Source organism: Lissotriton helveticus, chromosome 7, assembly GCF_964261635.1.
Source record: "Lissotriton helveticus chromosome 7, aLisHel1.1, whole genome shotgun sequence".
In the NCBI taxonomy this organism is placed as follows: Eukaryota; Metazoa; Chordata; class Amphibia; order Caudata; family Salamandridae; genus Lissotriton; species Lissotriton helveticus.
In genome coordinates this window covers 970,796,747-970,821,759 of record NC_136068.1, presented here as the reverse complement: position 1 = coordinate 970,821,759, position 25,013 = coordinate 970,796,747, and the positions used below count along the sequence as shown (strand labels likewise).

At 47.1% G+C, this 25,013-nt stretch overlaps 2 long non-coding RNA genes across 3 annotated transcripts in view; one reads left to right on the top strand and one right to left on the bottom strand.

Moving 5' to 3' along the window:
* The window catches only part of LOC144769457 (uncharacterized), a 145,221-nt gene extending 135,198 nt beyond the window's left edge, over nucleotides 1-10,023 (top strand). Inside the window, exon 3 of the long non-coding RNA XR_013598702.1 lies at nucleotides 9,201-10,023. This is a non-coding gene — a long non-coding RNA (uncharacterized LOC144769457). The remainder of the gene's footprint in view (nucleotides 1-9,200) is intronic.
* Nucleotides 1-25,013, bottom strand: part of LOC144769456 (uncharacterized) — a 253,652-nt gene that overhangs the window by 163,948 nt on the left and 64,691 nt on the right. For both annotated transcript variants that reach the window (XR_013598701.1, XR_013598700.1), the window contains exons 2-3: nucleotides 10,299-10,370; nucleotides 9,177-9,332 (exon numbers count right to left, since the gene is read on the bottom strand). This is a non-coding gene — a long non-coding RNA (uncharacterized LOC144769456). The remainder of the gene's footprint in view (nucleotides 1-9,176; nucleotides 9,333-10,298; nucleotides 10,371-25,013) is intronic.

The following is a 25,013-nucleotide window of genomic DNA, read 5'->3' as shown; positions in this document are numbered from 1 at the left end:
CTTCACTGCCTTTGATGTAACTTCAAAGAGACAGACTTGATATAGTTCTTTCACAGTCCCATCATTTCAGAGCTGGAGCATTTTCAACATATACATTGAAGCAGTAGTTGCTGTTTTTTTCTTATGCACCTAACAACCATTGACAACGCCAATAGCTTGTTGTAGGTATGTTACTTGTTGCACTATATATCTGGATACAATGACAGAAACCTCAAAATACAAGTTGGGTGGCACACTATGCTAAGCACAGATTTTTCGCTTTCATGATTTTGAGCCATACCCTTAATTACATTGGCCACACCCTTTAGAGACCCGTTTTTTCATTCCACTTAAGGCCCTGCCCGACAAGCATCAAGATATGATGACTCTTGTCTGTGAACCAGAGAGTGAAAAGAGCAAAGTCAGGGCCACTCATTACTTGCTGGCTGGTGAGGAGATGTGCAGCCAGGTCACAAATTAGATCCATTTCCAAGGCTGACAGCCCTGAAGGTCTTTATATTCGCCGCCAGGTCAGCGAGTGCCTCTGTGATTTTAACACATTTTTGCCCTATCATGTGCAACATATTTTAAGGACACTTACTCACTTTAGTTCACTACTGTGATGTGGCTGGACTCAGAGGCCTGCTCAATATGCTTCTATGGTGTGGAGCCTGGAGGACGTGCGCACTACCTACTTTGCTGCGGTGCCAGGAGGTGCACTTGGGAAAGGGGCTTAGATCATTGGTCCGACCCGTGCAATGCGCGAGTCAGACCAATGATGTCCCCTCACCCAGCAAGGAGACTAACGGGCCTTGCCCCACTGTTCTGGTCACAGCCATAAGTCTTGCAGAGCTTCCCCTCCTCACACAGCTGGTCTGGCTGCTTAGCAGATGACAATTTTTGGGATCTCAAACTTCACTTCTTATAATCCATTTCCAGACACCAAATGCGATTTAGGGTGTGGGTCTTTGAAATTTTAATTTGGGGTTCTGCTTCCTTTTAAGTACATAAGTCACTGCTCCCTCTTCCTCTTCAAGAGCTGCCTGTCACAGCAGGAGAGAGTCCGAAGCTGATAGTCCCCTATGGAAGTGACGAGAGTTCATACTAAACTGAAGTTGGACATTTTGCAATCCTGCCTTCACAGAGTCAAAAGTGCTCTGTTGTCTTTATACGTCCCAGGTTCAGACTGGGAAGACCAGGATCATAGAGTTCCTGTGGTGCACCTCCCCTATTTTGCATATTTCTGTAAGGATCATGTCTCTATCTTGAAAGTTCAAGTAGCGCGCTATCACCAGTTTTGGGGGGGTCCCAGGCAGTGGCCTGCCCCCCAGTGCTCAACATGCCCATTAAATAATGAAGAAGGAGGATAGCTTGTCTTGGGGCAGAAAAAGTCTCAACCACCTATCCAGGAAATGTACCATGTTTGGGCCATTTGTAACTAGCCTTGATGGGTGGGGTGGAGAGAGAGTTTAATACAAGTTCATGGGTTAACAGTTAATAAAGTTTAAAAGGGGAAGACACAGACGTTTAGGCAGGCAACTGCCTTAAATGGGGCCACATGCATCACACCATGATACAGTTAGAGCCCTGGAAGACACCCCTTTCTCCATACTTTATGCTACCATCACTAGAGCAAAAATTAGTCCTCCACCTTTAGATGATAGAAATCTGTCAGTTTTGTCCTAAAATGTGAATGGTTTGGGCGATAAGGTTAAGAGAGGCCTGGTGACCCAATACATCAAACAAGTATGTCCAGATGTGTTGCTTTACAAGAGATCTCAAAGGATCACAGAGCTCATTTTTGGGGAGAGGTTCTTACTCCACACTGGCACACTTAGGATACACGTCAGGGTCCAGGGAAGGGGCCAGACTGATCAGGAAGAGCCCACCCTTCCTAGTGACGAAACAGTGGATAGACCCATTAGGTAGATATGTGGGAGTCAAGGGGCTCTGGGGTCGAACGGATGTGACCTTAATTAGTGCCTATGCACCTCCCCAACACTGGAGAAACTTGCTGAGATTCTGTTGGAACTGAACTCCCCATTAAACATTCTGAGAGGAAACTTTCATTACATCTTGGTAATGGAGCAGGACAGGTCGGGGTGTGGCCTCACCGTCACAGACCACTCCACTTTCACAATTCACTTTCAACCAGGGCCTCTTGGACCTAAGGAGGAAAGCACACCCTAATGACAAAAGCTACTCACATTTCTCCGGAGCCAACAGTGTTCTCCTGTTTAGACTATATCTTTGCCCTGGCGGGAAGCTGGGCACTGTGCAGCAAGCATATTTCTTGGCTCAAGGGCTCTGACCACTCACCTCTGCTGGTGAAGCTGGGGAGGTGACATGGAGGGGGGGTCGGTGTCATATTTCCCGCGCGGGCCCATTGTCATTTTCCCCATGTTAACATGAGCATGTTGCAGACTGCCCTTGGCTTTGCGTACGTTACTATGCAAACGTATTTTGCTTTGTGCCACACTGTACTTTCACACAGGACCTGCATTACCTTTGCGTTCTGCTCTTTCCTGAGATTTAGTCTGCACACCGTAGACAAGGTCAAACAACAATGTCTCTTGTTATTTTGTTCTTGTCGGGCCTCAGAACCTAGACAAATCACACATATGCAGCTGTTGTTTGGGAACATGTCCTTTGCCATACATCTATGTCCAGAATAGGTAACAACACACTTGGAGAGGGATCTTTCCAAGGAAAAGATTGTGACAGCACCTGAGTTGTAGAACTTTCATTTGTGTATGCTAAGGTACGGGGTCTGCAGCAAACACCCAGAGATCTTCTGATATATAAACACTTTGCTTCTGTAGAAGGGGAGGGGGTAGGCTACCCTGGCTTATATAAAGACAGCTCAGTTGAAGATTTATAGACTACTTGCTATGCTGACCGTATTTAGCATTTTCTTACGCATTTTAACACGTATACTGCATAATAGTGCACGATAGTTAAAATAAATATTTACAATTTTTCTCCTGTCCCTGTCAGATCTTATTGGTGACTAGTACGAGTATGAGAGCGAAAAGGTGTGTCCTGCAACCGCAATTCCTGAGAGGTTGGGGAGTGTTATGTTCTGGGGTGCCCTAATCACTTGTTCCTCTGTGAGTGAGTAAGAGGGCAAGTGAGACACGATAGCTAGTCAGTCCTGGGCTCATGGGTGTTCAGGTGGTAAAATGACTCAGTCCCTGCCTACTATGGTTCTATGATCCCAAGCATAGTTCTGTGACTCCGTTCAACATGACACTGCAAACGTTTGGTCTAGTACACATTCACATGACCCCTGAGCAGCGCTTGTGCTTGTCCGCAATGGCCTCACACTGTTTCGAGGAGACGTCCATGGTGGGAGGGCTTTGCCTCCTCAGTTTGTAGGGATCACCTACTGCTGTAGGTTTTTCAAGCTTGAATTTTAAAATGTTTTTGACCCGTTTTAGTGCTACCATTTGAATCCCTTTCTTTGTCTTAATGACTCAACTGGTTGCGATTCCGGCTCATTGCCTCGTGGCAGTTACTCAACATTTGTTGCAGCATGGAGTCCCCCAAATGCCGGGTCTTCGGTTGTTTTTGTAATTGATTATGTTTCCCGCTGTGGACACAAATAATAATCCTTTACATGCTTATACAGCTGCTTATCGCCCTTATGCGGTTGTTGAAGTTCCTCTTATGACCTGGGAGCACCAGATTTGCTTTAAGTTTACTAGTGTCCTACTGCATCCTATTACTACTGTTTGAATTGGCCCGTTAAGTACTGACAGGGCCATTTGACTTTTGTTGGCCGGTTTTACTCCATACCCTAAGTATATTAACGCCAATTTAGCAGAAGTCTGTTTGCTGTATGCTCAGGTGGTTCTTCTTTATAGACGCCTGATCCAATTAGGGCCCGTGCCTTTCTCTTTGCTCTGCCTAGAGCTGCACCACCTGTGCAGGCTGTGCATGGTGAGGGTCTTATTATTAGTCCCATTATTAATAATTTGGTTATGGGCAAACGTCCTCAGAATCGTGAACTTTCCCTTTTGGATTGCACAGAAAATTGGTCAGCTTGATGCTGTTTTTCCTCTCACGGGTCCTGTTGAGAAGCATAGGATCCTTCCTATGTTCTTGCCTAGTGGTCTGAATCCCCCCTTGGCCGACTGCAACACCTGGGGGATGGTGTTCGCCTCAGTGTATATTCTTTTCTATGGCATCCCCTTGATGAGCGTTCTTCCAAGTGTTCTCAAACAAGTACAGAATGAACATGGGGAAGGCCCATCCTGGTTTTGGGGATGAAGTTAATGGGTATTTTTCAAGTAGTCTCTGAAATTATTCTTTCCAATATTAAAGGTGAAGCAGTGGCCTTCATGGTTCAGCAATGCCTTTCGGCGGTGACTGATATTGATCAGGAACGTGAGTTGCCGATTATTATTGCAGATGTTTATACGTCCTTAGGTAGCAATAATTTGAGGGTTTTACCTGGTAATCAGCCACAAGGTAAGCTCCCTTCTGTGAAGGAGGGCCGTCCTGTCTTTCCTAAAAAGACATGGGAGAAATATAAGCAGCAACAGAAGCCTAGGTCTCGTGGTGGGTCACCGCCACCTGACGCTTCTGAACGTAGATATAATTTACATGCTCCCTCTAAAATTAAAACTCCAGAGAGGTTCCAGGTTCCTGTTCCTCATTTTCCTAGTTCCTTTCAGGAATCATCTGATCAACAATATGACCATGGGGAAAGGCAGGATCGCAGTCAAGGTGAGTCCACGCAATCCAAGCGGGACCCGCAGAGCTCTGCTGATGTGAAAGTTTGGAGAGAGGAACCACCTCCATATAAAGCCCCATTCCAGAAGAAGAAAGTTGCTACTTTAACAGCGAAATATGCCCCAGATGGTGAGAACCCTCCTCCTGGACAGGAGCTGGGCGGAGACTCTCCTCAACAGTGCTGATGAAGTTACCTTAGTGTGCCAGTCACTCTACCTGTTTCTGGAGGCAAAAGCAACTGATACCTTTGTAACTTTAAACCGAGGATACCCGCGTGGCTCTACCTGATAGACTTTATCATGTAGACATTCAAATTAAAGGTGACATTAAACGCACCTTTTTTGGGGGGACATCTTGAATTCTTCTTATGATATTTGGTTGGCAGAGGTCGAATCACCTCCCCTGTTTGTTATTGCATGTCCTCAAGGCGAGGATGTGATCATACCTTCATTTTCGCAATTCATCCCTGATGAGACTAAGCATGCTTATGTTTCTGAATGCCCCTTGTTTGGGCCCCTGCCTTATACCACAACCAGGCTGGTTGGGATAAGGATTCTCCTTTTCATGTTGTTCCAATATGTTCTATCCCTCAGCCACAGCCTCAATATCCAATCAAACGCGATGCTAAAGCATCTGTAAAAGAGATTTTTACTTAATTGGAATATCAGGGTGTAATTGAACCCTGTGCCTCTGCAATGAATAATCCTCCTTTTTCAATTCTGAAACCTGATGCTTCATATTGTCTTGTTTTGGATAATAAACATTTGAACAGTCATACTCGTACTTTTGCAGTGCAAAACACGCATAGTACAGCAATAGTGAATAATATTGTGTGTAAAAGATTTAAAACTACACTTGATATTTCAAATAGATTTTTCAGTCACAACCTGGTTCCTGAGAGCTGGGATTTGTCCACGTTCAGTGTCCTCGGTTCTCAGAGGCAAAACGTGAGATTTCCCATGAGGTATAAGAATAGCCCCAGGGTTTCCGCAGCAAGTATTGTACCCCTTTAGTACGATATTGATCCTGACGCTTTCTCTTATGTGGATGACATATACATGACAGATGATTACTTAAATCCCCATCTAGCAAGAGTGAATCGCAACATCATGTGAGTCGCTACTCTTGGCTACAAGTTCAATTTTGCAAAGTCGCTTATTGCCCTACTGGCCATTCTTTTTCTTGGTTAGGAATTGACAAATAAAGGTAATTTTTTGAGAAATGTGCACAATTGCAACCTCCATTTACCCGTAAGAAACTCCAATCTCTGCTTAGTTTTCTGAACTTTGGCAGGATTTACATTCCTGATTATGCTTGGTTTATCAAACCTCTTTATTCTTTGACACACATGTCATTTTCAGCTTCCTCCTGGCTTCCAGAACACACCGTGGTTTTCCATTTTTTACAATCTGATTTGCTTGCTACGCAATACTTAGACTAGATTGAATACTACCAATCACACCTGTATACTCCTGCAAAACTGTGTTTCTCTTCTACTGAAAAAAGTTTGACTGCTGTGCAGAAGGTCATTCTTAAAGAAAGCCCTCTTGCTCAAGGCAAACGCACTTTTGTCGTTTTTACCTGTGCCTGCCTTAGAGGTGGTCACGAAAGCTAGTATTTCTAATTCTAGAGCTTTGCATCCTCTTTGGATTCAATGGGCTACGTCCTTAACATCCATTGATGTAAGCTTCGTTTTTTACCCTTCCTTGCAACTGCAAGAGTTTCTTCAATATGAATATGTTCAACCTCTGCCTTCTTCTGTTCTTCCACTAGATCAGTACCAATGTATTGTTTACACTGATGGCTCAGCACAATCAGCCATTGGTTCTAAACAAGCTTACTCTGCAGCTTGCGCTATTGTCGTAGGTTCAATTAAGGATGGAGTTTTCCACTCTACCTTGGTTTTCACCTAGTCCCTTGGGGACTGCACGGACCCATTGGCCTATTTGAGGGCTCTCGTTTTAGCTCTAGAATATGCTGATCCTGAATTACCCACTCTTGTTGTTTGTGATTCTTTTTATTGTGTTCAGCCCTTCAATAACAATTTGTTTTTTGGAAACAAAATGATTTTTGGGTTTCTAAAGGTAGTACAATAAACCACAAAATTTTTTGGGTTCGAGTGGCCCCTCTTAAAGAACTCCTACCACTTACACATGTTGTACACACATTGGGCCATCAATGTGCAGCAGCGCATGCTGCTGTGAATTCAATGGCTGATGAAGCAGCCAAATCTGCAGTAGCCACAATTAAAGTAGCCACAGTTACATGTACTATGACTAAAATTGATGATTACATTTTGGCGACCATCACCGCTACTCTGGATGGTACTCCCTTTCCTCAGGGATTTCCTTATAAATATAAATACCAGTTTACTACTAACACCATTCCTTATGTGTCCATTTCTACAGTTGGTGATCGTCTGATTCCCAACCTTGACCGCAGACAATCTTTAATAGTGGCCGCTCTTGAAGGTATTGCTTCTGCACATGCAGGAGTGTCTGCCACTGTTTCTCTTTTACAATAACGTTATTGGTGGCATGGTTTATATCACCAGACTCGCCGATATGTTCTTTATTGTGACGTTTGCCAACAAATTAGGAGTTCTACTGTGTCATAACCACCATAGACACACCTTATTTCAAATCAGCCGTTTGGCTGCATTTACCTTGATCATTGTGATCCTCTTATATCCTATAATGCTTTTAAATATATTTTGGTTGCAGTGGATTCTTGCACTAGGTTCATCTGTGTCTGGCCACAGCGCTCGGCTGATGCTCACACTGTTATTAAAGATTTGCTTGTCTTTGTCGGAACATATGTCTGTGGCAATTTCCATTCAGACCAAGGTCCGCATTCACCTCTAAGGCGTACCACGATCCTATGACGTCAATGAGAGTGCAGGTACATTTCTCGTCTCCATATAGGCCAGAGGGCAATTCTGTTGTGGAGCGGATGAACCGTGACTTAAAGCAATTTTTAACAGCAAAGGTAGTAGGTATGGGCTGTGGCTGGTTAACTCACCTTTATGGGGTTCAACGTGCATTCAATAACCTCCCTTGAAGATCTCTGGGTGGGCGGACCCCATACGAAATGCTCTTTGGCATCAAAATGTTTGTCCCAGAGCTTGATGGTCTAGATGTTGTGGCGGCTGCTGCAACCTTTGAAGTAGATAACCAATGTGCTGTCTTACACAATTTTCCAAAGTGTTGTGAAGCTCTGGCTAAAACCCATTTGCCTTCAACTCAGTCTTCCGATGCAGCGGCTCGGATTCCTATTTCTGGCTGGCTTCCTCAAGTTGGTGATCTGATTCGAGAAAAGGTTTTCGGGGGTCCCGAACTGTGATTTTACCTCCACTTTCCTGAATACAAAGAAAACTGCTTGTTTCAATTGAACATATCAAGTTACACCATTTGGCCAATACTCAATAGTATGCCTTGGGGTGTCCCAAGATGGGATATTCCTTTACAGCCTATGAGCACCGTTCCTACTGATTCTCCCCGGCTGCCGGAGGGGGATGTCGAGTCTTCAATTTACCTGGTACCTGTTTTATCGTCTTCACACTCTACTATGGAAACCGTCCATTCTGATCCACCCTTCAGGGCCCTTTTGGGAGTGCAAGCCTCAGGTCTACATCCAGAATCCCAGCCTCTATTGTTCCAGCTGAGTTCTTCTGGTTACTATATCAATCAAGATATTTTTTCTTCAGAAAGTATTTCATTGTCTTCTGTTTCGACCCCACGACCAGGGCGGATTTGTGTTTTCCTCTCCTAGTTAAAACGTACTTCTTTCGTTCCACCTTGGATATATATCTGGATTGTGTTTTCCATGGTATTTTTGTTCATGTGGATTGGATTTGTGACTGTTTTTTTCCTTTTTATTAATGGCCACTACCTCCTAGAATGTGCTGCTGCAGAACTTGTCGACGGGGTGTTGGCCCACATTCTTCCTCGCATAAAATGAAAAGCGGCCAGTCCCTTGTTAACATTTCAGTGGTCTCAGTCACTGATGGAATGGTATGGGATAAAGTACCATTCAATGTATTCAGTCCTACAGAGACCCTACAGATACCAAATGTATTCCTTGTTTCCATCGGTGATGTGATAGTGCCCGGGTTTCAATCTGATGATTGGGATGTTGATGCTGTAAATTCTATTTTCAGAATTGCAATATTATACTGTCTTTGACACTGAGGATTTATATTTAATTCTGCTAACTATGCTGATTTATTCTGTTATCAGCATTAAAGGCACCATTTATTGTATAGAGCTAATGGACAGCGTACCCTGGCATTACCTTAACTGTAGCGCATTATTCTTACCATTTACTTTGACACATAAACAACAGTCAATGGCTAATAAAGCTGCTAGTTACACTATGCTACTGTTACAGAATGTCAGAACCATCTTTCAATTACAGTGAGAAAGAGCTACAGGAAGAACACTTCCCCCCTCACGCTATACCTTTTCTCTTTTCTTTGTTTCCAGCCGTACCAACAGATCATGGCTTCCTCTTCTCATGGTGGTTACCTCTACAACAACTTCCAGCTACGGGACAAGTCGGAGCTTAGCCCCACCCATCAGGAGGCTGATGCAGGAAACGTCAGACCAATCCAGGACCTAAAAGAGAACACATCCGGAGTGAACGCGGAAGTAAGGACGGAACTGGATCTCGAGAAGATGGCGCCAACCTAGAAAAGGAAACCGACTACATAAGGTCCAGGGAGTTACATGACTACGGAGCACAGTCAGAATCGACGGAGTGCCGCGCCTTCCCAAGAAGAGACAAAGCAGAGAACCAACAGCGCCACCCTGAATCCAGCCACGTTCCAGGAGGAGTGTGGCTATTCCAGGTACTACTATATATAACAAGGGGAACCCAAGGCCATCGATACTGCCCCACAATCCTGTTAATAAATCTGAGAAGCCCACATTAGATGAGAACTGGTCACCCTCCCCCAAATAATGTTATGAGAGTGCAATACAACCAGAGTAAAGGCATGCACTGATATGTCCTGATGATGGTCCTGTATCAAATAAGGATCGAAACGTCGTCGACACTTTTACACCTGATGATTTGTATATTTCTCTACTTGGAAATCACAGAAAGTGTACTCAACTAATTGTCTGTTCTAATTTTTGGCTTAATTTACAGACATTTGCCCTGCCTTGTATTTGTTGGTTTGTTTTTTGGTTGTGTATATGTGGCAGCTGGACACAGACTTGTGTCCCACTTGGAAATTGTCAGATATTATGCCACATTTGATTATATTTATTATTAAAATATGTCCGGCTGGACATTGAACAAAGATTCCAATTTTGGTCTATTTGTATCTCCGTTTTTAAATTGATATTGAAGTTTGGGACCACTGTTTTTTTAAATATTCCAGGTACAGCAGCCCATTACAGGGCAAAAAAGGAGGAGGGATCCTAAGATTCCGAAAGCATTAAAGTGGGGAGAGAACAAAAGAGGGATTGAGCACTCTACTCTTGTTCGTACACTTGGTGAAGGATAGTTAAAAGGTGCAATCATCCCACGCAACCCTCACTCTTAACCAAATAAAGAAAAAGAACAAAAACACTTACCAAAGTCTCTTGTCTCTCCGAGGCACTTCAAACGCTGGGAGTGTAGAGGATGAAGATGGCTTCTATCCTGATCTGAAGAGAGAAAGATAACCCCAAAAAGAAGAAGTATTAAAACCTCCAGTGACGTTAAACAGTATGAAATAGAAATACTGAGGAAACAAACGAAAAGTAGTTGTCCACCAGTATTTCACTAATTCTCTACAGGTACATATAGGGAAACTTGAACAACTTCCCTTTACTGTAGCTGAAACTCATTCTGCTTTATGGTAAATACACTGAGTTAGCTCATTGCCCATCTCCATGTTTCAGTTCACTGCCTGCATGAAACACTTCCCAATAGGTAGATATAAACCCCCTGGGAGCAGCTACATACCTTAATTATGATCCCTGTCTTTACATACCGTTGTCAATGAGCTAATAGAGATGTTTTTCTCACAGGGGAAGGATGCAACTCCACTGACGCTCATTTCCTTGTGTGTCAACAACTAAAAATCCACAGTGCTTGTAATGTTTCTGCCCCCAATCTGGCTTGTTATTTAAAAGGAACACCTGTTCCCACAATTATCCCCACTCTCACACTGCTTTTCAATGGCAGGTATCTTGTCCTTAATAATCAGGACCTTTGCAGTCTGCAGGTGGGAATACAGTATGTGGTGTCTGTTCCCCAGTTAGTTACTTGTTGCAACAACGTCCTGTTTCCCCCCCACATGGGAGTGTAGATAGCTCATTATGGCCTTCCATTCCAAATTTGAAAATGAATTTCAATAAACTAAACTGACTCAAAGTGTTATTTTTTCAACAAGAAGTGGCTCTCACTTCAGCATGCAAGGCCTTCGAATTCGGGTGGGGAGAACGTCTAGTGAAATACAGTCATTGTTAAATAGGGCTCTGGCCTCGTGACATCATTTCAAACAATTTTTGGAGTCATCCCAGCTTTTATACATTCTATTTGTTCAGCGTATTCGGTAGGTTCCCACTGATGCTGGTCTTAATTTGTGGCATTATTGTGCTGTTCCTGCTATTCTGCAATGGCTGCTCCATCTGTGGTCCTTCCTGGAGAGAATGCTACAGCTTTTTGATGTGGTGCCCTCAGAAGCTCTGGATGCTGAATTTTGTCTAACCTTCCGCTATGCCTAATTCACCTGTGTGCAACCTGTGTTCCATTGCATCCAGTGCCACTTTCAATGGGCCCTTGACGTCTGCCTGGCTACACCACCTCACCCTGCCCAGGATTTCGAACTGTTGATGGGTGTCCTAGTGGCTCATAACCAAGACTGTTCCTTGTGTATGCAACTTGTGTACAACCCTGCATTGGGGCCAGTGGCCGGTGGTGATCCCTTTGCAAATACGCAGCATCTACTGGATCTCAGTTTCATTGTCTTCTCGACAACTGGATACGAGGAGCACGTTTGTTCCTTTGACTCGCTCAGGTGGATGGCTGACATCTCTAATTTGGAAGGCTCGGATTTCTTATTCGGCCATGGGACCGGTTCTGGACCTGAATAAACCTGTGTTAACTACTGATAGCAATACGAACGCGCAACTATTCAACAACTGGATCAAGAGCATGGTGGACTCAGTGGCTCCCGCTAAACGCGCAATTTCACATAGAGAGTCTCCCTCGGCCCCCTGGTTCTCGAGTGATCTCAGAGCTGAAAAAAAGGCTTGCAAAAAACTAGAGAGGTCTTGGAGAGTAAGATATGGAGACGTAGAAAGGGGTCTGTATAAGGCTGCACTAAAAAATCTGCAGAAGGCAGTGAGAAAGGCCAAGAAAGCCTTCTTTGCGACCATTATCCGAGAAGCAGAGCACTCAGGCAAGGAAGTCTTTAAAGTGGTGCAGTCTTTTTTTAAACCCACTTGTATAGAAAGAGAGGTCCCCCCTTCCATGTCACTGTGTACCAGCATCTCGGAATTTTTTGAGTGCAAGATACAAAAAGTGTACGACTCCTTCGGCCCGGAGGTTAGGACGGAGAAATCAGACATAGCAGTAAAAACAGGGCCAGTGGTAGTTTTTGAGCAGTTCCATCTGATAGACTTGGTTTCAGTCATTCAGGAGCTCCAAAAATGTAAATCGGGGTCTCCTGATGATCCCTGCCCACCAAAACTCTGGAAATCAATTACCGAATACGTGGCTCCCACTCTTCAGTCTATTTGGAATGGGTCCATCACCTCGGGATTATTCCCGGATGCATGGACGCATGCCACTCTCCTTCCTCTGAAAAAAAAAGCAAATGGAGACCCGCTGTATTTGAATAACCTGCGGCCAATCTCTCTCCTGGCAGCCCCGGGGAAAATGTTTGAGAAGCTAATACAGCGTCAGCTGAACAAGTTCATAGAAGATAATGATGTCCTACATGAGACTCAATCGGGCTTTAGACCGGGCTTCAGCACGGAGACTGCATTAATTGAAGTCGCGGAATCAGTGAGGTGGTCGATGGATGCCGGGGAATCAGCTATGCTGGTTCTCCTGGATCTGTCGGCCGCCTTTGATACGGCGGATCATGCTAGGCTCATTCAACGGCTGGCGGAGATAGGGCTAAAAGATCAAGCACTGAGCTGGATTCAGTCATACCTATCACTGAGAACACAGAAGGTGGCATTGGATCAGATTGTCTCAAAACCCTCCAAGATAAAATGCGGTGTTCCCCAGGGGTCGGCACTAAGCCCGTTACTATTTAATGTTTACCTGGCTCCTCTGTTTACACTCATCTCAAACTGGGGGGTCAAAGCAATCTCGTATGCTGATGACACCCAACTGGTGTTCCCATACTCGGAGGTGTCGGAAGAGGCTTTTGCAACTTTCAAGGGATGCCTCCGAGATGTTGCCAGATGGATGAACGCCAATAAACTTAAATTGAATGCTGAGAAGACTGAGGTTATCTTCTTTGGCAAAGGGTTGCCCCCCCTGCAGAACTATGGTGGCCGGTGGAAATGGGAACACCTCCGTCACCAAGCCAGAGCGCAAAAAATTTGGGAGTCCGTTGGGACAGCAGTCTCTCCTTCGCCTCCCACATTCAGCAGGTTGCTGGTTGTTGTCTAACCAAGCTGAGGAACCTGCGTAAGATCTTGAGACTTCTGCCAGTAGAGTGTCGCAAAACTGTTATCCACGCCACAATAACATCGAGGCTGGACTACGCTAATGAACTCTATCTGGGCCTCCCCCGCTATTTAATCCAGCACCTTCAGACGGTGCAGAATGCGGCTGCGAGATTGCTGAGGTGTATTCCTTTTAAACACCCAGTCTCTCCGCATCTGCGGGCTCTGCACTGGCTCCCAGTGGCCAGCCGGATTAAGTTTAAAACCCTGACGCTGGCTTTTAGGTCCCTGTTTGGCACCTGCCCTAACTATCTGAAAGTCAGACTCCCCAGGTATCACCAATCAAGGTCCCTCCGCTCCAACGGGCGGGTGAAGATTGTGGTCCCTCGAGTGCGAAGGGTACGGATGGGCGGAAGAACCTTCTCGGCCAATGTGGCGGGGTTATGGAACTCTCTTCCTCCTGCTCTTCAACAGGCCCCTTCTGAAGCTTCTTTTAAACGATTGTTAAAAACCTGGCTTTTCACTTCACAATACTAAGCTCTGCCACACAACCTTTGGCCATTCTGTTCTCACAGCGCCTGGATACCTCCTTGTGAGGCAGCTGTTCGCGCTCTATAAAACTCATTATTATTATTATTATTGTCTTTTCACTTGGCATCCTACATACTGAGTCCTGGCGATACGTTGTAATTGGCTACTTTAAATAAAAAAAAATCTCCAATTTGACCACAGTCCGTAAGGGATACTTTAACTACAAACTGTTGTGAACGTTCTAGCTCTGCTTACCACCTGAATTCTTTCATCATTTTGGTGCTACACTCCTGACCAAGGTGAGAGAGTCATATGTCTTGTGCGGGCGCATTGTCGGTTTCCTTATCTTAGCATGAGCACGTTGCAGACCGCCCTCGATTTTGCTCACGTTACTATACAAACGTATATCGCTTTGTGCCACACTACTTTCACACCGGGCCTGCCTTTCTTTTTGTGTTCTGTTCTTTCCTGGGATTTAGTCTGCAGACCGCAGTCAAGGTAAAAAAACAATGCCTCTTGTTATTTTGTTCTGGTCAGGCCTCAGCACCCAGACAAAACACACAAATGTAACTGTTAATTGGGTACATGTACTCTGTCGTATAGCTATGCACAGAATAGTTAACAAAACACTTGGAGAGGGATCTTTCCAGGAAAGAAATCGTGACAGCACCTGAGATGTAGAACTTTCATCTGTGCATGCTAAGGTACAGGGTCTGCAGCAAACACCTAGAGATCTTCTGATATATAATCACTTTGCTTCTGTAAAAGGGGAGGGGTTAGGCTACCCTTTCTTATATAATAGAGTCTCCTTTTATGATTTATGGACTACTTACTATGCTGACCATATTTGTGTGAGGCATTTTCTTACTCATTGTGGCATATATACTTCATAATAGAGTACGATAGTTAAAATAAATATTTTAAACTTTTCTCGTGTCTCCGTCAGATTTTATTGCGGACTAGTACGAGTGTGCGAGCGAAAGGGTGTGTCCCTCAACCGCGATTCCTGAGAGGGTCAGGAGTGTTATTTCTGGGGTGTCTAATCACTTGTTCCTCTGTGAGTGAGTAGGATGGCAAGTGTGACACTATAGCTAGTCGGTCCCGGGCTCATGGGTGCTCAGGTGGTAGGATGACACAGTCCCTGCCTACTAAGGTTCTATGATCCCAAACATAGTTTTGTGACTCTGCAGAATCCCTGTAACAGTGGTCTGGAGCTTAATGCCTGGGACCTACATGACCGGGAGGTGGCGGTATGGCTGTGGGTGGATTCTGAGCTTTATCTCAAGGAAAATGAACACTCAGTCACATCCAATATAGTTCTCTGGGAAGCATATAATAACAGACCTCCGAGATAGCACCATGAACGTGATCGCCTAAAAACAGAGGAGGGAGACAGGAAATACTGTGCTTCAAGCAGGAGGCGGCGAAGAGCCAGATGTTGGCTACCTTACACAGGTTGTATGACACTGAGGGTAAGGCGGGGAAGGTATTGGCCTGGTGGGAAAGGGGAGAAACTGAGGCCAGATGGGTGCATCAGATTTTTGATACAGCGGGAAACTGGATTGACACTGATGTAACCATCTCTGGGGCCTTTGCTTGCTACTATGAACACTTTTACAGGGCAAGACCACTGCAGGAGTTGCCCCAAATTGAAAGATATTTCCATTCAGTGACCACTCCAATACTTTATGCGGACACAAGACCGGAGCTAGAGGTGGACATTACATTGGCAGAAGTTCAAGCCGCTACTGCGATGCTAAATTTCAATAAGATCCCAGGACCTACCGGGAACCAGGCAGAATTCTATAAACACTATATTGGCTTGCTGGGACCCCACCTTTTAAATATGTTTGTAGAAGCTTTACAGCTGGGTACCCTTCTGCCAAACCTCAGGATGGCGGTCATAACAGTCAACCATAAAGATGACAGGCCGCAGCAGAGTTGCGACTCTTATCTCCAATCTCGCTTCTTAATATCGAGGTCATAATCTTGGCCACAATACTGGCCACTAGGCTCCACCAAGTCAATAAGCCTGTGAAACACAGGGATCAGTCAGGTTTTATGCCTGGTAGATCAACACAGTATAATCTTGAACGTGCTCATAATTGACTAAATTAAATAAAAGGCCAGCCAGTTCGCCGCGTCTTTCTTGCTCTTGATACAGAGAAGGCATCTGATGCAGTGCACTTGCCTTTCCTTGAGCACACCCAGGTGAAATTTAGATTTGGCCTCTTCTTTCGGAAGTAGGTTAAACTATTATGCCAGGCCCAAGTGGTGGTGGTGAGGGTGAATGAGGTGGCATACACAGAGTTCCTGATCGGCAGAGGCACTCGGCAGTGGTGGGTGCTGTCCTCTCTCCTCTTTGTCCACACTTTAGAGTAGCTAGCGTATGTGGTCTGGGATCATCCTGGGATGCATGGCTTCAAGATGCCTGGAGAGACAGCCGCAGAACAGAAGATATCACTCTACACAGATGATATTTTTTTATTTATCGCAGAGCCCTTAACCTTCCAATTATTCAAAGAATACAGAAGTTATTTCAGTTATCAATTTAATTGGGACAAATCTGTTCTTTACCTTTCACAAGGTGGAAAAGATGTGCCTTCACTCCCCCATCGCCTGAGCAGTACAAGGGACAGATTCAAATATCTCAGAATATTTAAGACAGAGGGCAGGGAACACTTCTTTGACGGTAATCTTGGTAAGGTGATGAGAGACTGCCGGGAGGAGATGGCGAAGTTGTGAAGACTTCCCCTCACAATAATTGGGAGGGCCGCCATGTTAAAAATGATTTACCTCCCAAAATTACAAGATGTATTTCAGAATAAGTATACCGAATATCTCCAGAGATATTTACTAAATGATAAGAGACATACAGTCTCTGTTATGGGATGGCCACCACCCTAGAATTACCCTAAAAACTCGACAACGTAATCAATATAACAATGCTCTTGCTCTGCCTGACCTGGAGGCCTACTACTGGCAGCCCACCTTATCAACGTTAAAGATTGGCTCTTCTCTCCAGTGGACCACTCCACCTTTACAATTGAGCGGACCCAATGGGGGACACGGTCCTGTCTACCTTATTTAAATGGAGGCGCAGGGACACAATCTTTTCTCCCAGCCACCCAGGTTGCACTTGTCTAGAATAAAGCCACGAAAACCATAAGATGGCACCGTAGGCCTAAGCAGGTAACTCCCGGTGGGAAGGACAGTGGCTACTGGAGATGAGGAAGTTACAGGTTTTTGAGGCCTGGGATTTGATTGGGATATCTAAAGTAGGAGGCTTAATGGAAGGAGGAGACATTAAGGCTTTCTCCTCACTCCAACGTGAATTTGGGCTGAACACTAACCAATTCCTAAAGTACGCACAAGTGAAGCATGCATGGAGGGCTGAGGGACTCCCCGGGGATAGCCTCCCGGATTATGCCTGGTTAGAAGGTCAGCTACTAACAAATGAGCTGGGTAAGGGTTCGATTTCCCTAACCTATAAAACTAACAATAATAATATGCCAGACTCTCTGCTTAAGCTTTGGGGGAAATGGGTTGCGGACAAAGGGCACTATGGAAGTTACAGACAGGGAGGCAGTTTGATGCATCCGAGGGAGATGGCAATTAAGACAAGGCTCTGCTTAGTGTAATTCAAAATACTCCATTAAGTATATTATGATAGAGGGAGACTGCATGCCATGGGGGGAGCACAGTCCCTAAATTGTCTATGATATCACAGGGAAGATGGGTCATTCTTTCATACAATCTGGTGTTGCCCCTTGATCCACAGCTACTGGGGTGCAATTATCAAGGAACATAATGAGATACTCTTGACATCGAATCCGCTCTATCCTAAATTCATTCTTTTGGAGATCCCCAGTCATATCGACCTACCACAACCGCAGCAACTGTTTTGCAGCCTTAGCCTAGTTGTGGCCAAAAAAAACATTGCTAAAGATAGGGGGGCACACGTCTGCCCAACATTACCAGAGTGGAGATAGGGTATGGACATGTACATGGTGGCCATAAAAAACACCTATTTTAGCACTTATATTAGCACGGGTTGCCCCTGAAAGTTCAGTATAGTGTGGGGTAAATGGATACAATACTATCCTTTGGAGGTATGGGAAGAAAACGGGAGCCACTGCCAGTGAATGATACAATGATGATATGTGTATTGAAGCAACTGGTACTATGCAGGGTAATATTTTCTGTTCAACTCTAAAATTGAAATTGTACGGGCAATCGGATGTCTGGGGAGGTTAGATGTTTCAGATTGTTTTATTGATACTAGAATCGATCACTTGATATCCTGCATGGAACTTCTCTATGCTATTCCTGCAATATCTATGACGCGAAATAAAAATGTATTTAAAAAAATAGTAATTTAAAAGGGATATCTGTTCCTATATCTCACCCAGCTAAAACTTTAGTTGGAAGTATTGGAGTGTTGTATTTTTTATGACATGGCTGTAATTCAACTGCTCAGTTTTGATGATGTTATGGTGGCGATATTTTAAAGACTCGGTTCCTATTCGGAGATGATAGAAGTATTCCACAGAACAGCCTGCAAAAAGACTGGGATTCATTATCCACATTTAAGAAGAACCAAGTCAAAACAGACTTACATGGAGCTATTCTGACTGAGTACTTATGGGCCAAAATGGCTCCAATTCGCTTGCTGGGGACAAAAGTGCCTCACACATTCCTTGAGGACGTGGTCTTCTGCAAGGATTGGTCACAGATTTCAAGGAAATTCTGAAGACACTGGCTTATACTAATAATGAATATGGACAAAAGACTTTCAGATGCTCTCCCAGTAAACATCCTGGTTACAGAAAATGCCTTCAAGAGTGCAACCCAGGTGACTTCATTCAAAACCCGCCTGGCTTAAATTAATGATGAGATGAACAAACACAAAGAATTCTTTACGCATCAAAAGATGTCAAAGCTGGGGGCGTGGCTAGCAGCCTATGATGGCGGCCGCAGCTTAGAGGGGCTCCCGAGCAAAAGCGGCTTCCCACCATTATCCGACTTATTTATCCTGTCCTTGAAGGTGCCAGAAGGGGTGGAGCGGACCCGGAGTCCCTGCAGCACCCGGCGCGGTGTTTTGGGATCGGCGACTGCCAGACTACGGACCCGGAGCGCCTAACGGAGCCCAAGAGAGGTGGGGCCCAGAGTCAGCCTGAAAGCAGCGGAGTGGCAGACGGCCTGCAGCCGACCGGAAATTGATCCGAGACGGCTGAGATCGGCCGGAAGTACCGGCCCGGCGGGCTCGCTGCCCGATCATCCGTCAAATACCCCCCAGAAGCCCGGTGGCAGAGGCGGAGCACCGCGTCACCCAGACGTGGCCGGCGCGGCAGTGGGATCGGGCCCGGAGGTACAGCAACCGCAGTGGATCCAAGACGCGGAGCCGCCATATTGCGCGCGGGGAGCTTCGCGTCCCTGCAGAGACAGCCCTGGTTGTGCGGAGGTCAGACCGGACTCCCGGCACCACACACGGGGGTCCGCGGACTTGGCACTCTTTCCTACGGTGGCGGCTGGGCAGGAAGTGGCCGCAAACGGCAGAGGCGGTAAGGCGGGCGCCCCCCCCCCCTCCCTCCTAATAAGACTTTCTGGAGGGCTGGGGAAACACTGGCAGTGCACACGCCGAGGGGGCACAACACCTCGGCAGACAGAGGGGCACGATCAGGAACTTGACTGGGCCCGCTGCGCCCCGCCTGGTGTAGACTCGGCGGGCAGGAAAGCGCCATTATCCACTCCTACACGTGTGCATGACACACTGCCTGGCCCCACGTGGTGACTTTGGACGAACCCAATAATCAAGGGCACACGGAAGCTTGGCGCTCTCCCTCCCTGAGAACTCCATTGCGGTACCGGCAGGGGGCCGGCCCTCTCTGACCCGAACACCATTCATCAAGGGCGGGCTACTACGCCGGTACACACTGCATCATGACGCACAGGGGCCCCAGACAAAGCGCGACCCAGGCCAAGCTGGACAAATTCGCCTATGAACGGCAGTCCCCTCCACAAGAACAACGCAAGACGGCCGGGAAAACGACGGAAACGGAAGGGACAAAAAAGGCCACAATTGAGGATGTCCTGGCGGCATTGGCCCAGGTACAAGCGACAGTGGGAGCCACGGCCACCGAGGTCACCCTGATACGGGCGGACCTCCCAAAAATGTCGGAAAGGGTCAAGCAGGTAGAAGTTGTCACCAAATCCTTGGTCGAGGATGTGTCTGACCTACAAACGGCAATGGAACGACTGCAAGCGGACAACAAACTGCTCCGAGATAAACTGGACGACCAGGAAGGCCGCTCCCGGCGCAACAACGTCCGAATTATAGGGGTGCCGGAATCGGAACATACGGGAGCGATGGACCTCTATGTGGAGGACGTAATCAAAACCAGGCTCCAGCCTAAGGGACTGTCGAATTTCTTTTCGGTGGAACGAGCCCACAGGGTGCCGGGGGGAAAGCCCAAAACAGGAGGCCCACCTCGACCAATACTAGCGAGGCTATTTAATTTTAAGGACCGGGACGCCATCCTACAGGCCGCAAGAGTGGCACCAGCCATCCAGATCCAAAACTCGAAAATAGCGTTTTTCCCGGACTATACGGCGGAGGTAGCCAGGAAAAGGAGGACGTTTTTGGAGGTCAAAAAGACATAACGGGAGAAAGAACTGCCATACTCGATGATGTTTCCGGCCCGGCTGAGGGTTGTAGCGGACAGAAAGGTGTGGTTCTTCGATACCCCGGACGCTGCCCGGGATTGGCTTGAGGGGTGGCGCACCGTAGACCGGCAGCGGAAAACGCACAGACAGACCCACGACCGTGGAGGAACCAGCGGGACAGGCTCGCAGGCATCCAGTCGATGTGGAGCGGAGGGCTCACCCACACGTGGTCTTACAATAACCGGCGAGGAAGAATGATCCCTACACTGAGAACGACTTCGGTGGCAGTTGCTGACAGTTGGCACGCCGTTTCGGGGTTGTAAGTGGACTCTGGCGAGACTACCCCGGAAGCACGCAGGGATGCCGCCTGCTCGGGGAGACACTCTCCCCCTTACACGCAAGTACTTTGGTTGTGGGATGGGTAAAGCACTCTGCTCAGTTGGGGGGGGCGGGCAGTTGGAAGTCCGTTAGGCAGGGATGCAGGGCGGGGGGGTTGGGGAAGGGATTGTTTTTTTAAAGTTAGGAACACGCTTACACGGTCACAGACGAAGCCTAGGCTTCCAAATGAGTCAACTCTAGGCGGGTATGTAGAGCCCCCATGAGGTCCTCCGGATCCTTCATAGGCAACTGTACACCCGGCACCCAGGCCGCACTTTCCCATCGCTACACTATTAACTCCAGAGTATCCAATGGCAGGCGTTGCAATTCCTGATAGGAGTGATGTAGCTGTTGAGACACAATGCCCTGCCTTGCATATCATGACTTGGAACGTGAGAGGGCTGGGGGACAAGGTTAAACGGGGGTTGGTCCTTACCGCGCTTAGGAGACAGAAACCCACTATAGCACTACTGCAGGAAACGCACTTGACAGGGGGAGCAGTTAAAGCCCTAGATAGACGAGGCTACAAGATGATAGTCCACTCGGATTTCACGTCCGGCTCCAGAGGGACCGGTATCCTGATACAAAAAAACACACGCGTTATCCCCCTACTTACTAAAACTGATGACCAAGGGTGTTTCGCAGCCCTGCAGGGGCAGTGGGAGGGGAAACTTCTCAACCTAGTTTCAGTATACATTCCGCCGGCATTGCACTCGATACACCTCCCTAAATTGGGCGATTTTATTCTGACTCTCCCTGAGGGGGAAGTTTTCCTTGGAGGGGACTTTAACGCAATTCTAGATACACAACTCGACAGGTTCCCCATACCGGCCCCCACGGGAGGGATCCCCCGCCTCCAACGATTCTTAACAGCCATGGGCCTGACTGATATCTGGAGACACTTACACCCCAGTACAAAGCAATACACCTTCCACTCCACAGTGCATGGGAGTTTGTCGAGAATAGACCACTTTCTAACCCTGGGAGACGGTCTCCAACATGTAGATACAATGACAATTCACCCTCGGGGGATCTCAGATCACTCTCCACTTACACTCACATTCTCTTCTCAGACACGAACGCACAGGCGCATGTATCCCATACAGGCTACCTATCTCAAGGTTCCCCAGGTCCGTAAAGCCCTCATAAAGGCAACGACACAGTACTTTACTGAAAATATACACTCGGTACGCTCCTCCGAGATATTGTGGGAGGCATATAAAACGGTCCTGAGGGGACAGGCCATAAACACCATCACGGGTTACAAGCGTGAACGTTCTCAGGAACTGGATAGTTTGGAATTGACTTTGCAGGAAATAACGAAAGAACACGAACAATGCCCCACTCCTTCCGCCCTGCACGCACTGACACTGCAACAGCAGCTTTATAACGACCACCTACGTATACATGTCAAAGGGCATCTGACGGACACCCAGAATAGGGTCTACGAGGTGGGTGATAAGGCGGGGAAACTACTGGCCTGGCTTGACAAGCGGGAAGGGAGTTCTAGAGGAATCCAACGTCTGAGGGACGAAGGTGGAACGATGCATACTAACCCGGAACAAATTGTGGATCTGCTTGCAGACCACTTTGAACGGGTATACACCCCTGACCATGTAATCACCTCTGAAATGGCCAGAGACGTACTAGCGCCGATCGAGGTCCAGACACTGTCCTCGGAGGTGTCCGATGAATTGGAGGCAGATATCACCGCTGAGGAAATACAATTGGCTATACGTGCCTTGAACCCGGGTAAGGCTATGGGGCCTAACGGGATACCAGTAGAGTGGTATCAAGCACTGCCTGAGACCCTCAGTTTACATCTGCTGGAAATGTTTAAAGAATGTCTGGAGAAGGGCACACTCCCGCCAGACCAAAGGGCAGCGACTATAGTGACCTTCTCCAAACCGGGCAAACCACCTGAAGACTGTTCCTCTTACCGCCCCATCTCGCTGCTTAACGCAGAAGCCAAGATACTCGCCAAACTCCTGGCGATGAGAATCTTGCCCCATTTATCATACCTGATACACACGGACCAGTCCGGGTTTATGCCACACAGAAATACTGCGTTTAATATACCCCGTCTACAGGGCAGACTCGATAACGTCCCAGGCAGTGATATTAGCCCTTGATGCCAAGATGGCTTTTGACCTGGTGGAATGGACGTACTTGTTCGAGGCGTTGTCGCGCCTGGGATTTGGGCCCCGCTTTATTGCATGGGTCAGGCTGTTATATACTGACCCGGTGGCCAGAGTGGTAGCCAATGGTCATATCTCGCGGATGTTCTCGTTGGGGAGGGGTACGAGACAAGGCTGTCCCCTCTCACCCTTGCTGTTCGCGATCTCGCTGGAACCCCTCGCCACGCTCATTAGAACCTCGCCCCTGCTTAAGGGCATCCGCTGGAGGGAGGGCTGGGAAGACCGGCTGTCTCTATACTCGGACGACATGCTGGTATACCTCACTAATCCTGACGATGGAGTGCCGGCCCTATTACGGCTTTGTGACGCCCACGGCAGGATCTCCGGATATACACTTAATTGGACTAAATCGGAATTATATGTTTTGAAAGGGCAGTTTCCGACCCTTGAAACGAGCTGCCCTCTACAGATAGCGGGCTCATCGTTTAAGTATTTAGGCATTCATATTACTAGAGACCCCGCAGAATTCATTGACAAAAATCTGAAACCCCACTTAGATAGGCTCAGGCAAGACGTCAAACTCTGGTCAGAACTTCCGCTAACGCTCTTGGGACGAGCCGCACTTTACAAAATGATGGCCTTGCCCAGATTTTGATATGTCCTTGAGAACACGCCTTACCCGGTTGCCCCTAAATTCTTTCAAACGGTCGCTGCATTGGTCTCTAACCTCCTATGGGGGGCCCACCCTGCTCGCATCGCCCAATCAAAATTACATAGAGGTTGGTTTGATGGTGGCATTGCCCTGCCCAACTTAAAATTATACTACTGGGCGGCGCACCTTAAACCCATCAATCACTGGCTCCACGCTTCGCAAGCCGAGCCAGCTTTCCAGGCCGACAGGGGACAACTGGGCACTGACAGCATGCTGGCTCCGCTATACGACCACCGTAAAATTCGCACTTTAGTGGGACCCACCAAATTAACGGTCACGATCTGGCACGCGGCGACGGCTGCTCTGGGATGGAAAGGGAAAATCACCAAGCTGACTCCACTGTGGGACTCTCGAGTCCTTGGCCATATGAGAAACAGCAAAGGCTTTTCACACTGGGACACCATAGGGATCTCCAGGGTGGGAGATCTTTGGGAACGGGGAGGGGTGATACCCTTCAATAGGCTGAAGGAAATGTATGACCTCAGTGAGAGGGAACTTTACAGGTACGTCCAGATACGACATGCATTGCTAGCGGTTCTGCCCGTAGACACGGACTTGCCTGAGTCTTCCCCGCTGGAGGATCGCCTTCTTACTGAATTCATGGTTGAACGCGCAACATCCCTTACCTATCGCAAACTACTCAACAATTCACCAGACCCAACACTGACATTAAAGATGAAGTGGGAGGGGGACACCAGTGAGATGGATGAACATGAGTGGAATGAGGCACTAGCGTCGCCTAGGGAGGTCGGCATCTCTGCAAGACTACGACTAGTGCAATTGAAAATCGTACACAGGGTATATTATACTAGAACGATGTTGCACCGTATTCACAGGATAGAACACCCTTACTGCCTTCGTGGATGCGGGGAGGAGGGTACATTCTTTCACACCATATGGGATTGCCCCCGAATTCAGGAATATTGGAAACAGATACTACGAACAATCTCACAAACACTAGAAATAACACTATTACCCGACCTGAAGAGATGCCTTTTAAATGTATGGGAACCTACAGATCTCTCCAGACATGGACGACTTTGGGTTACAGTAGGATTGATGGTAGCGAAGAGAGATGTCGCGAAGCGCTGGGGGGTGCCGGAAGTGCCGACCAAGTCGCAATGGTGTTCCCATATGGATAAGGTAATGGTGACAGAAAGGGCGGTGTACTCCAACCGTGCCTGCCCGGGGAAATGGAATAAAATCTGGTCCAAATGGAATGTATACAGAGGCGAGATTTGTGACCCCTTGCCG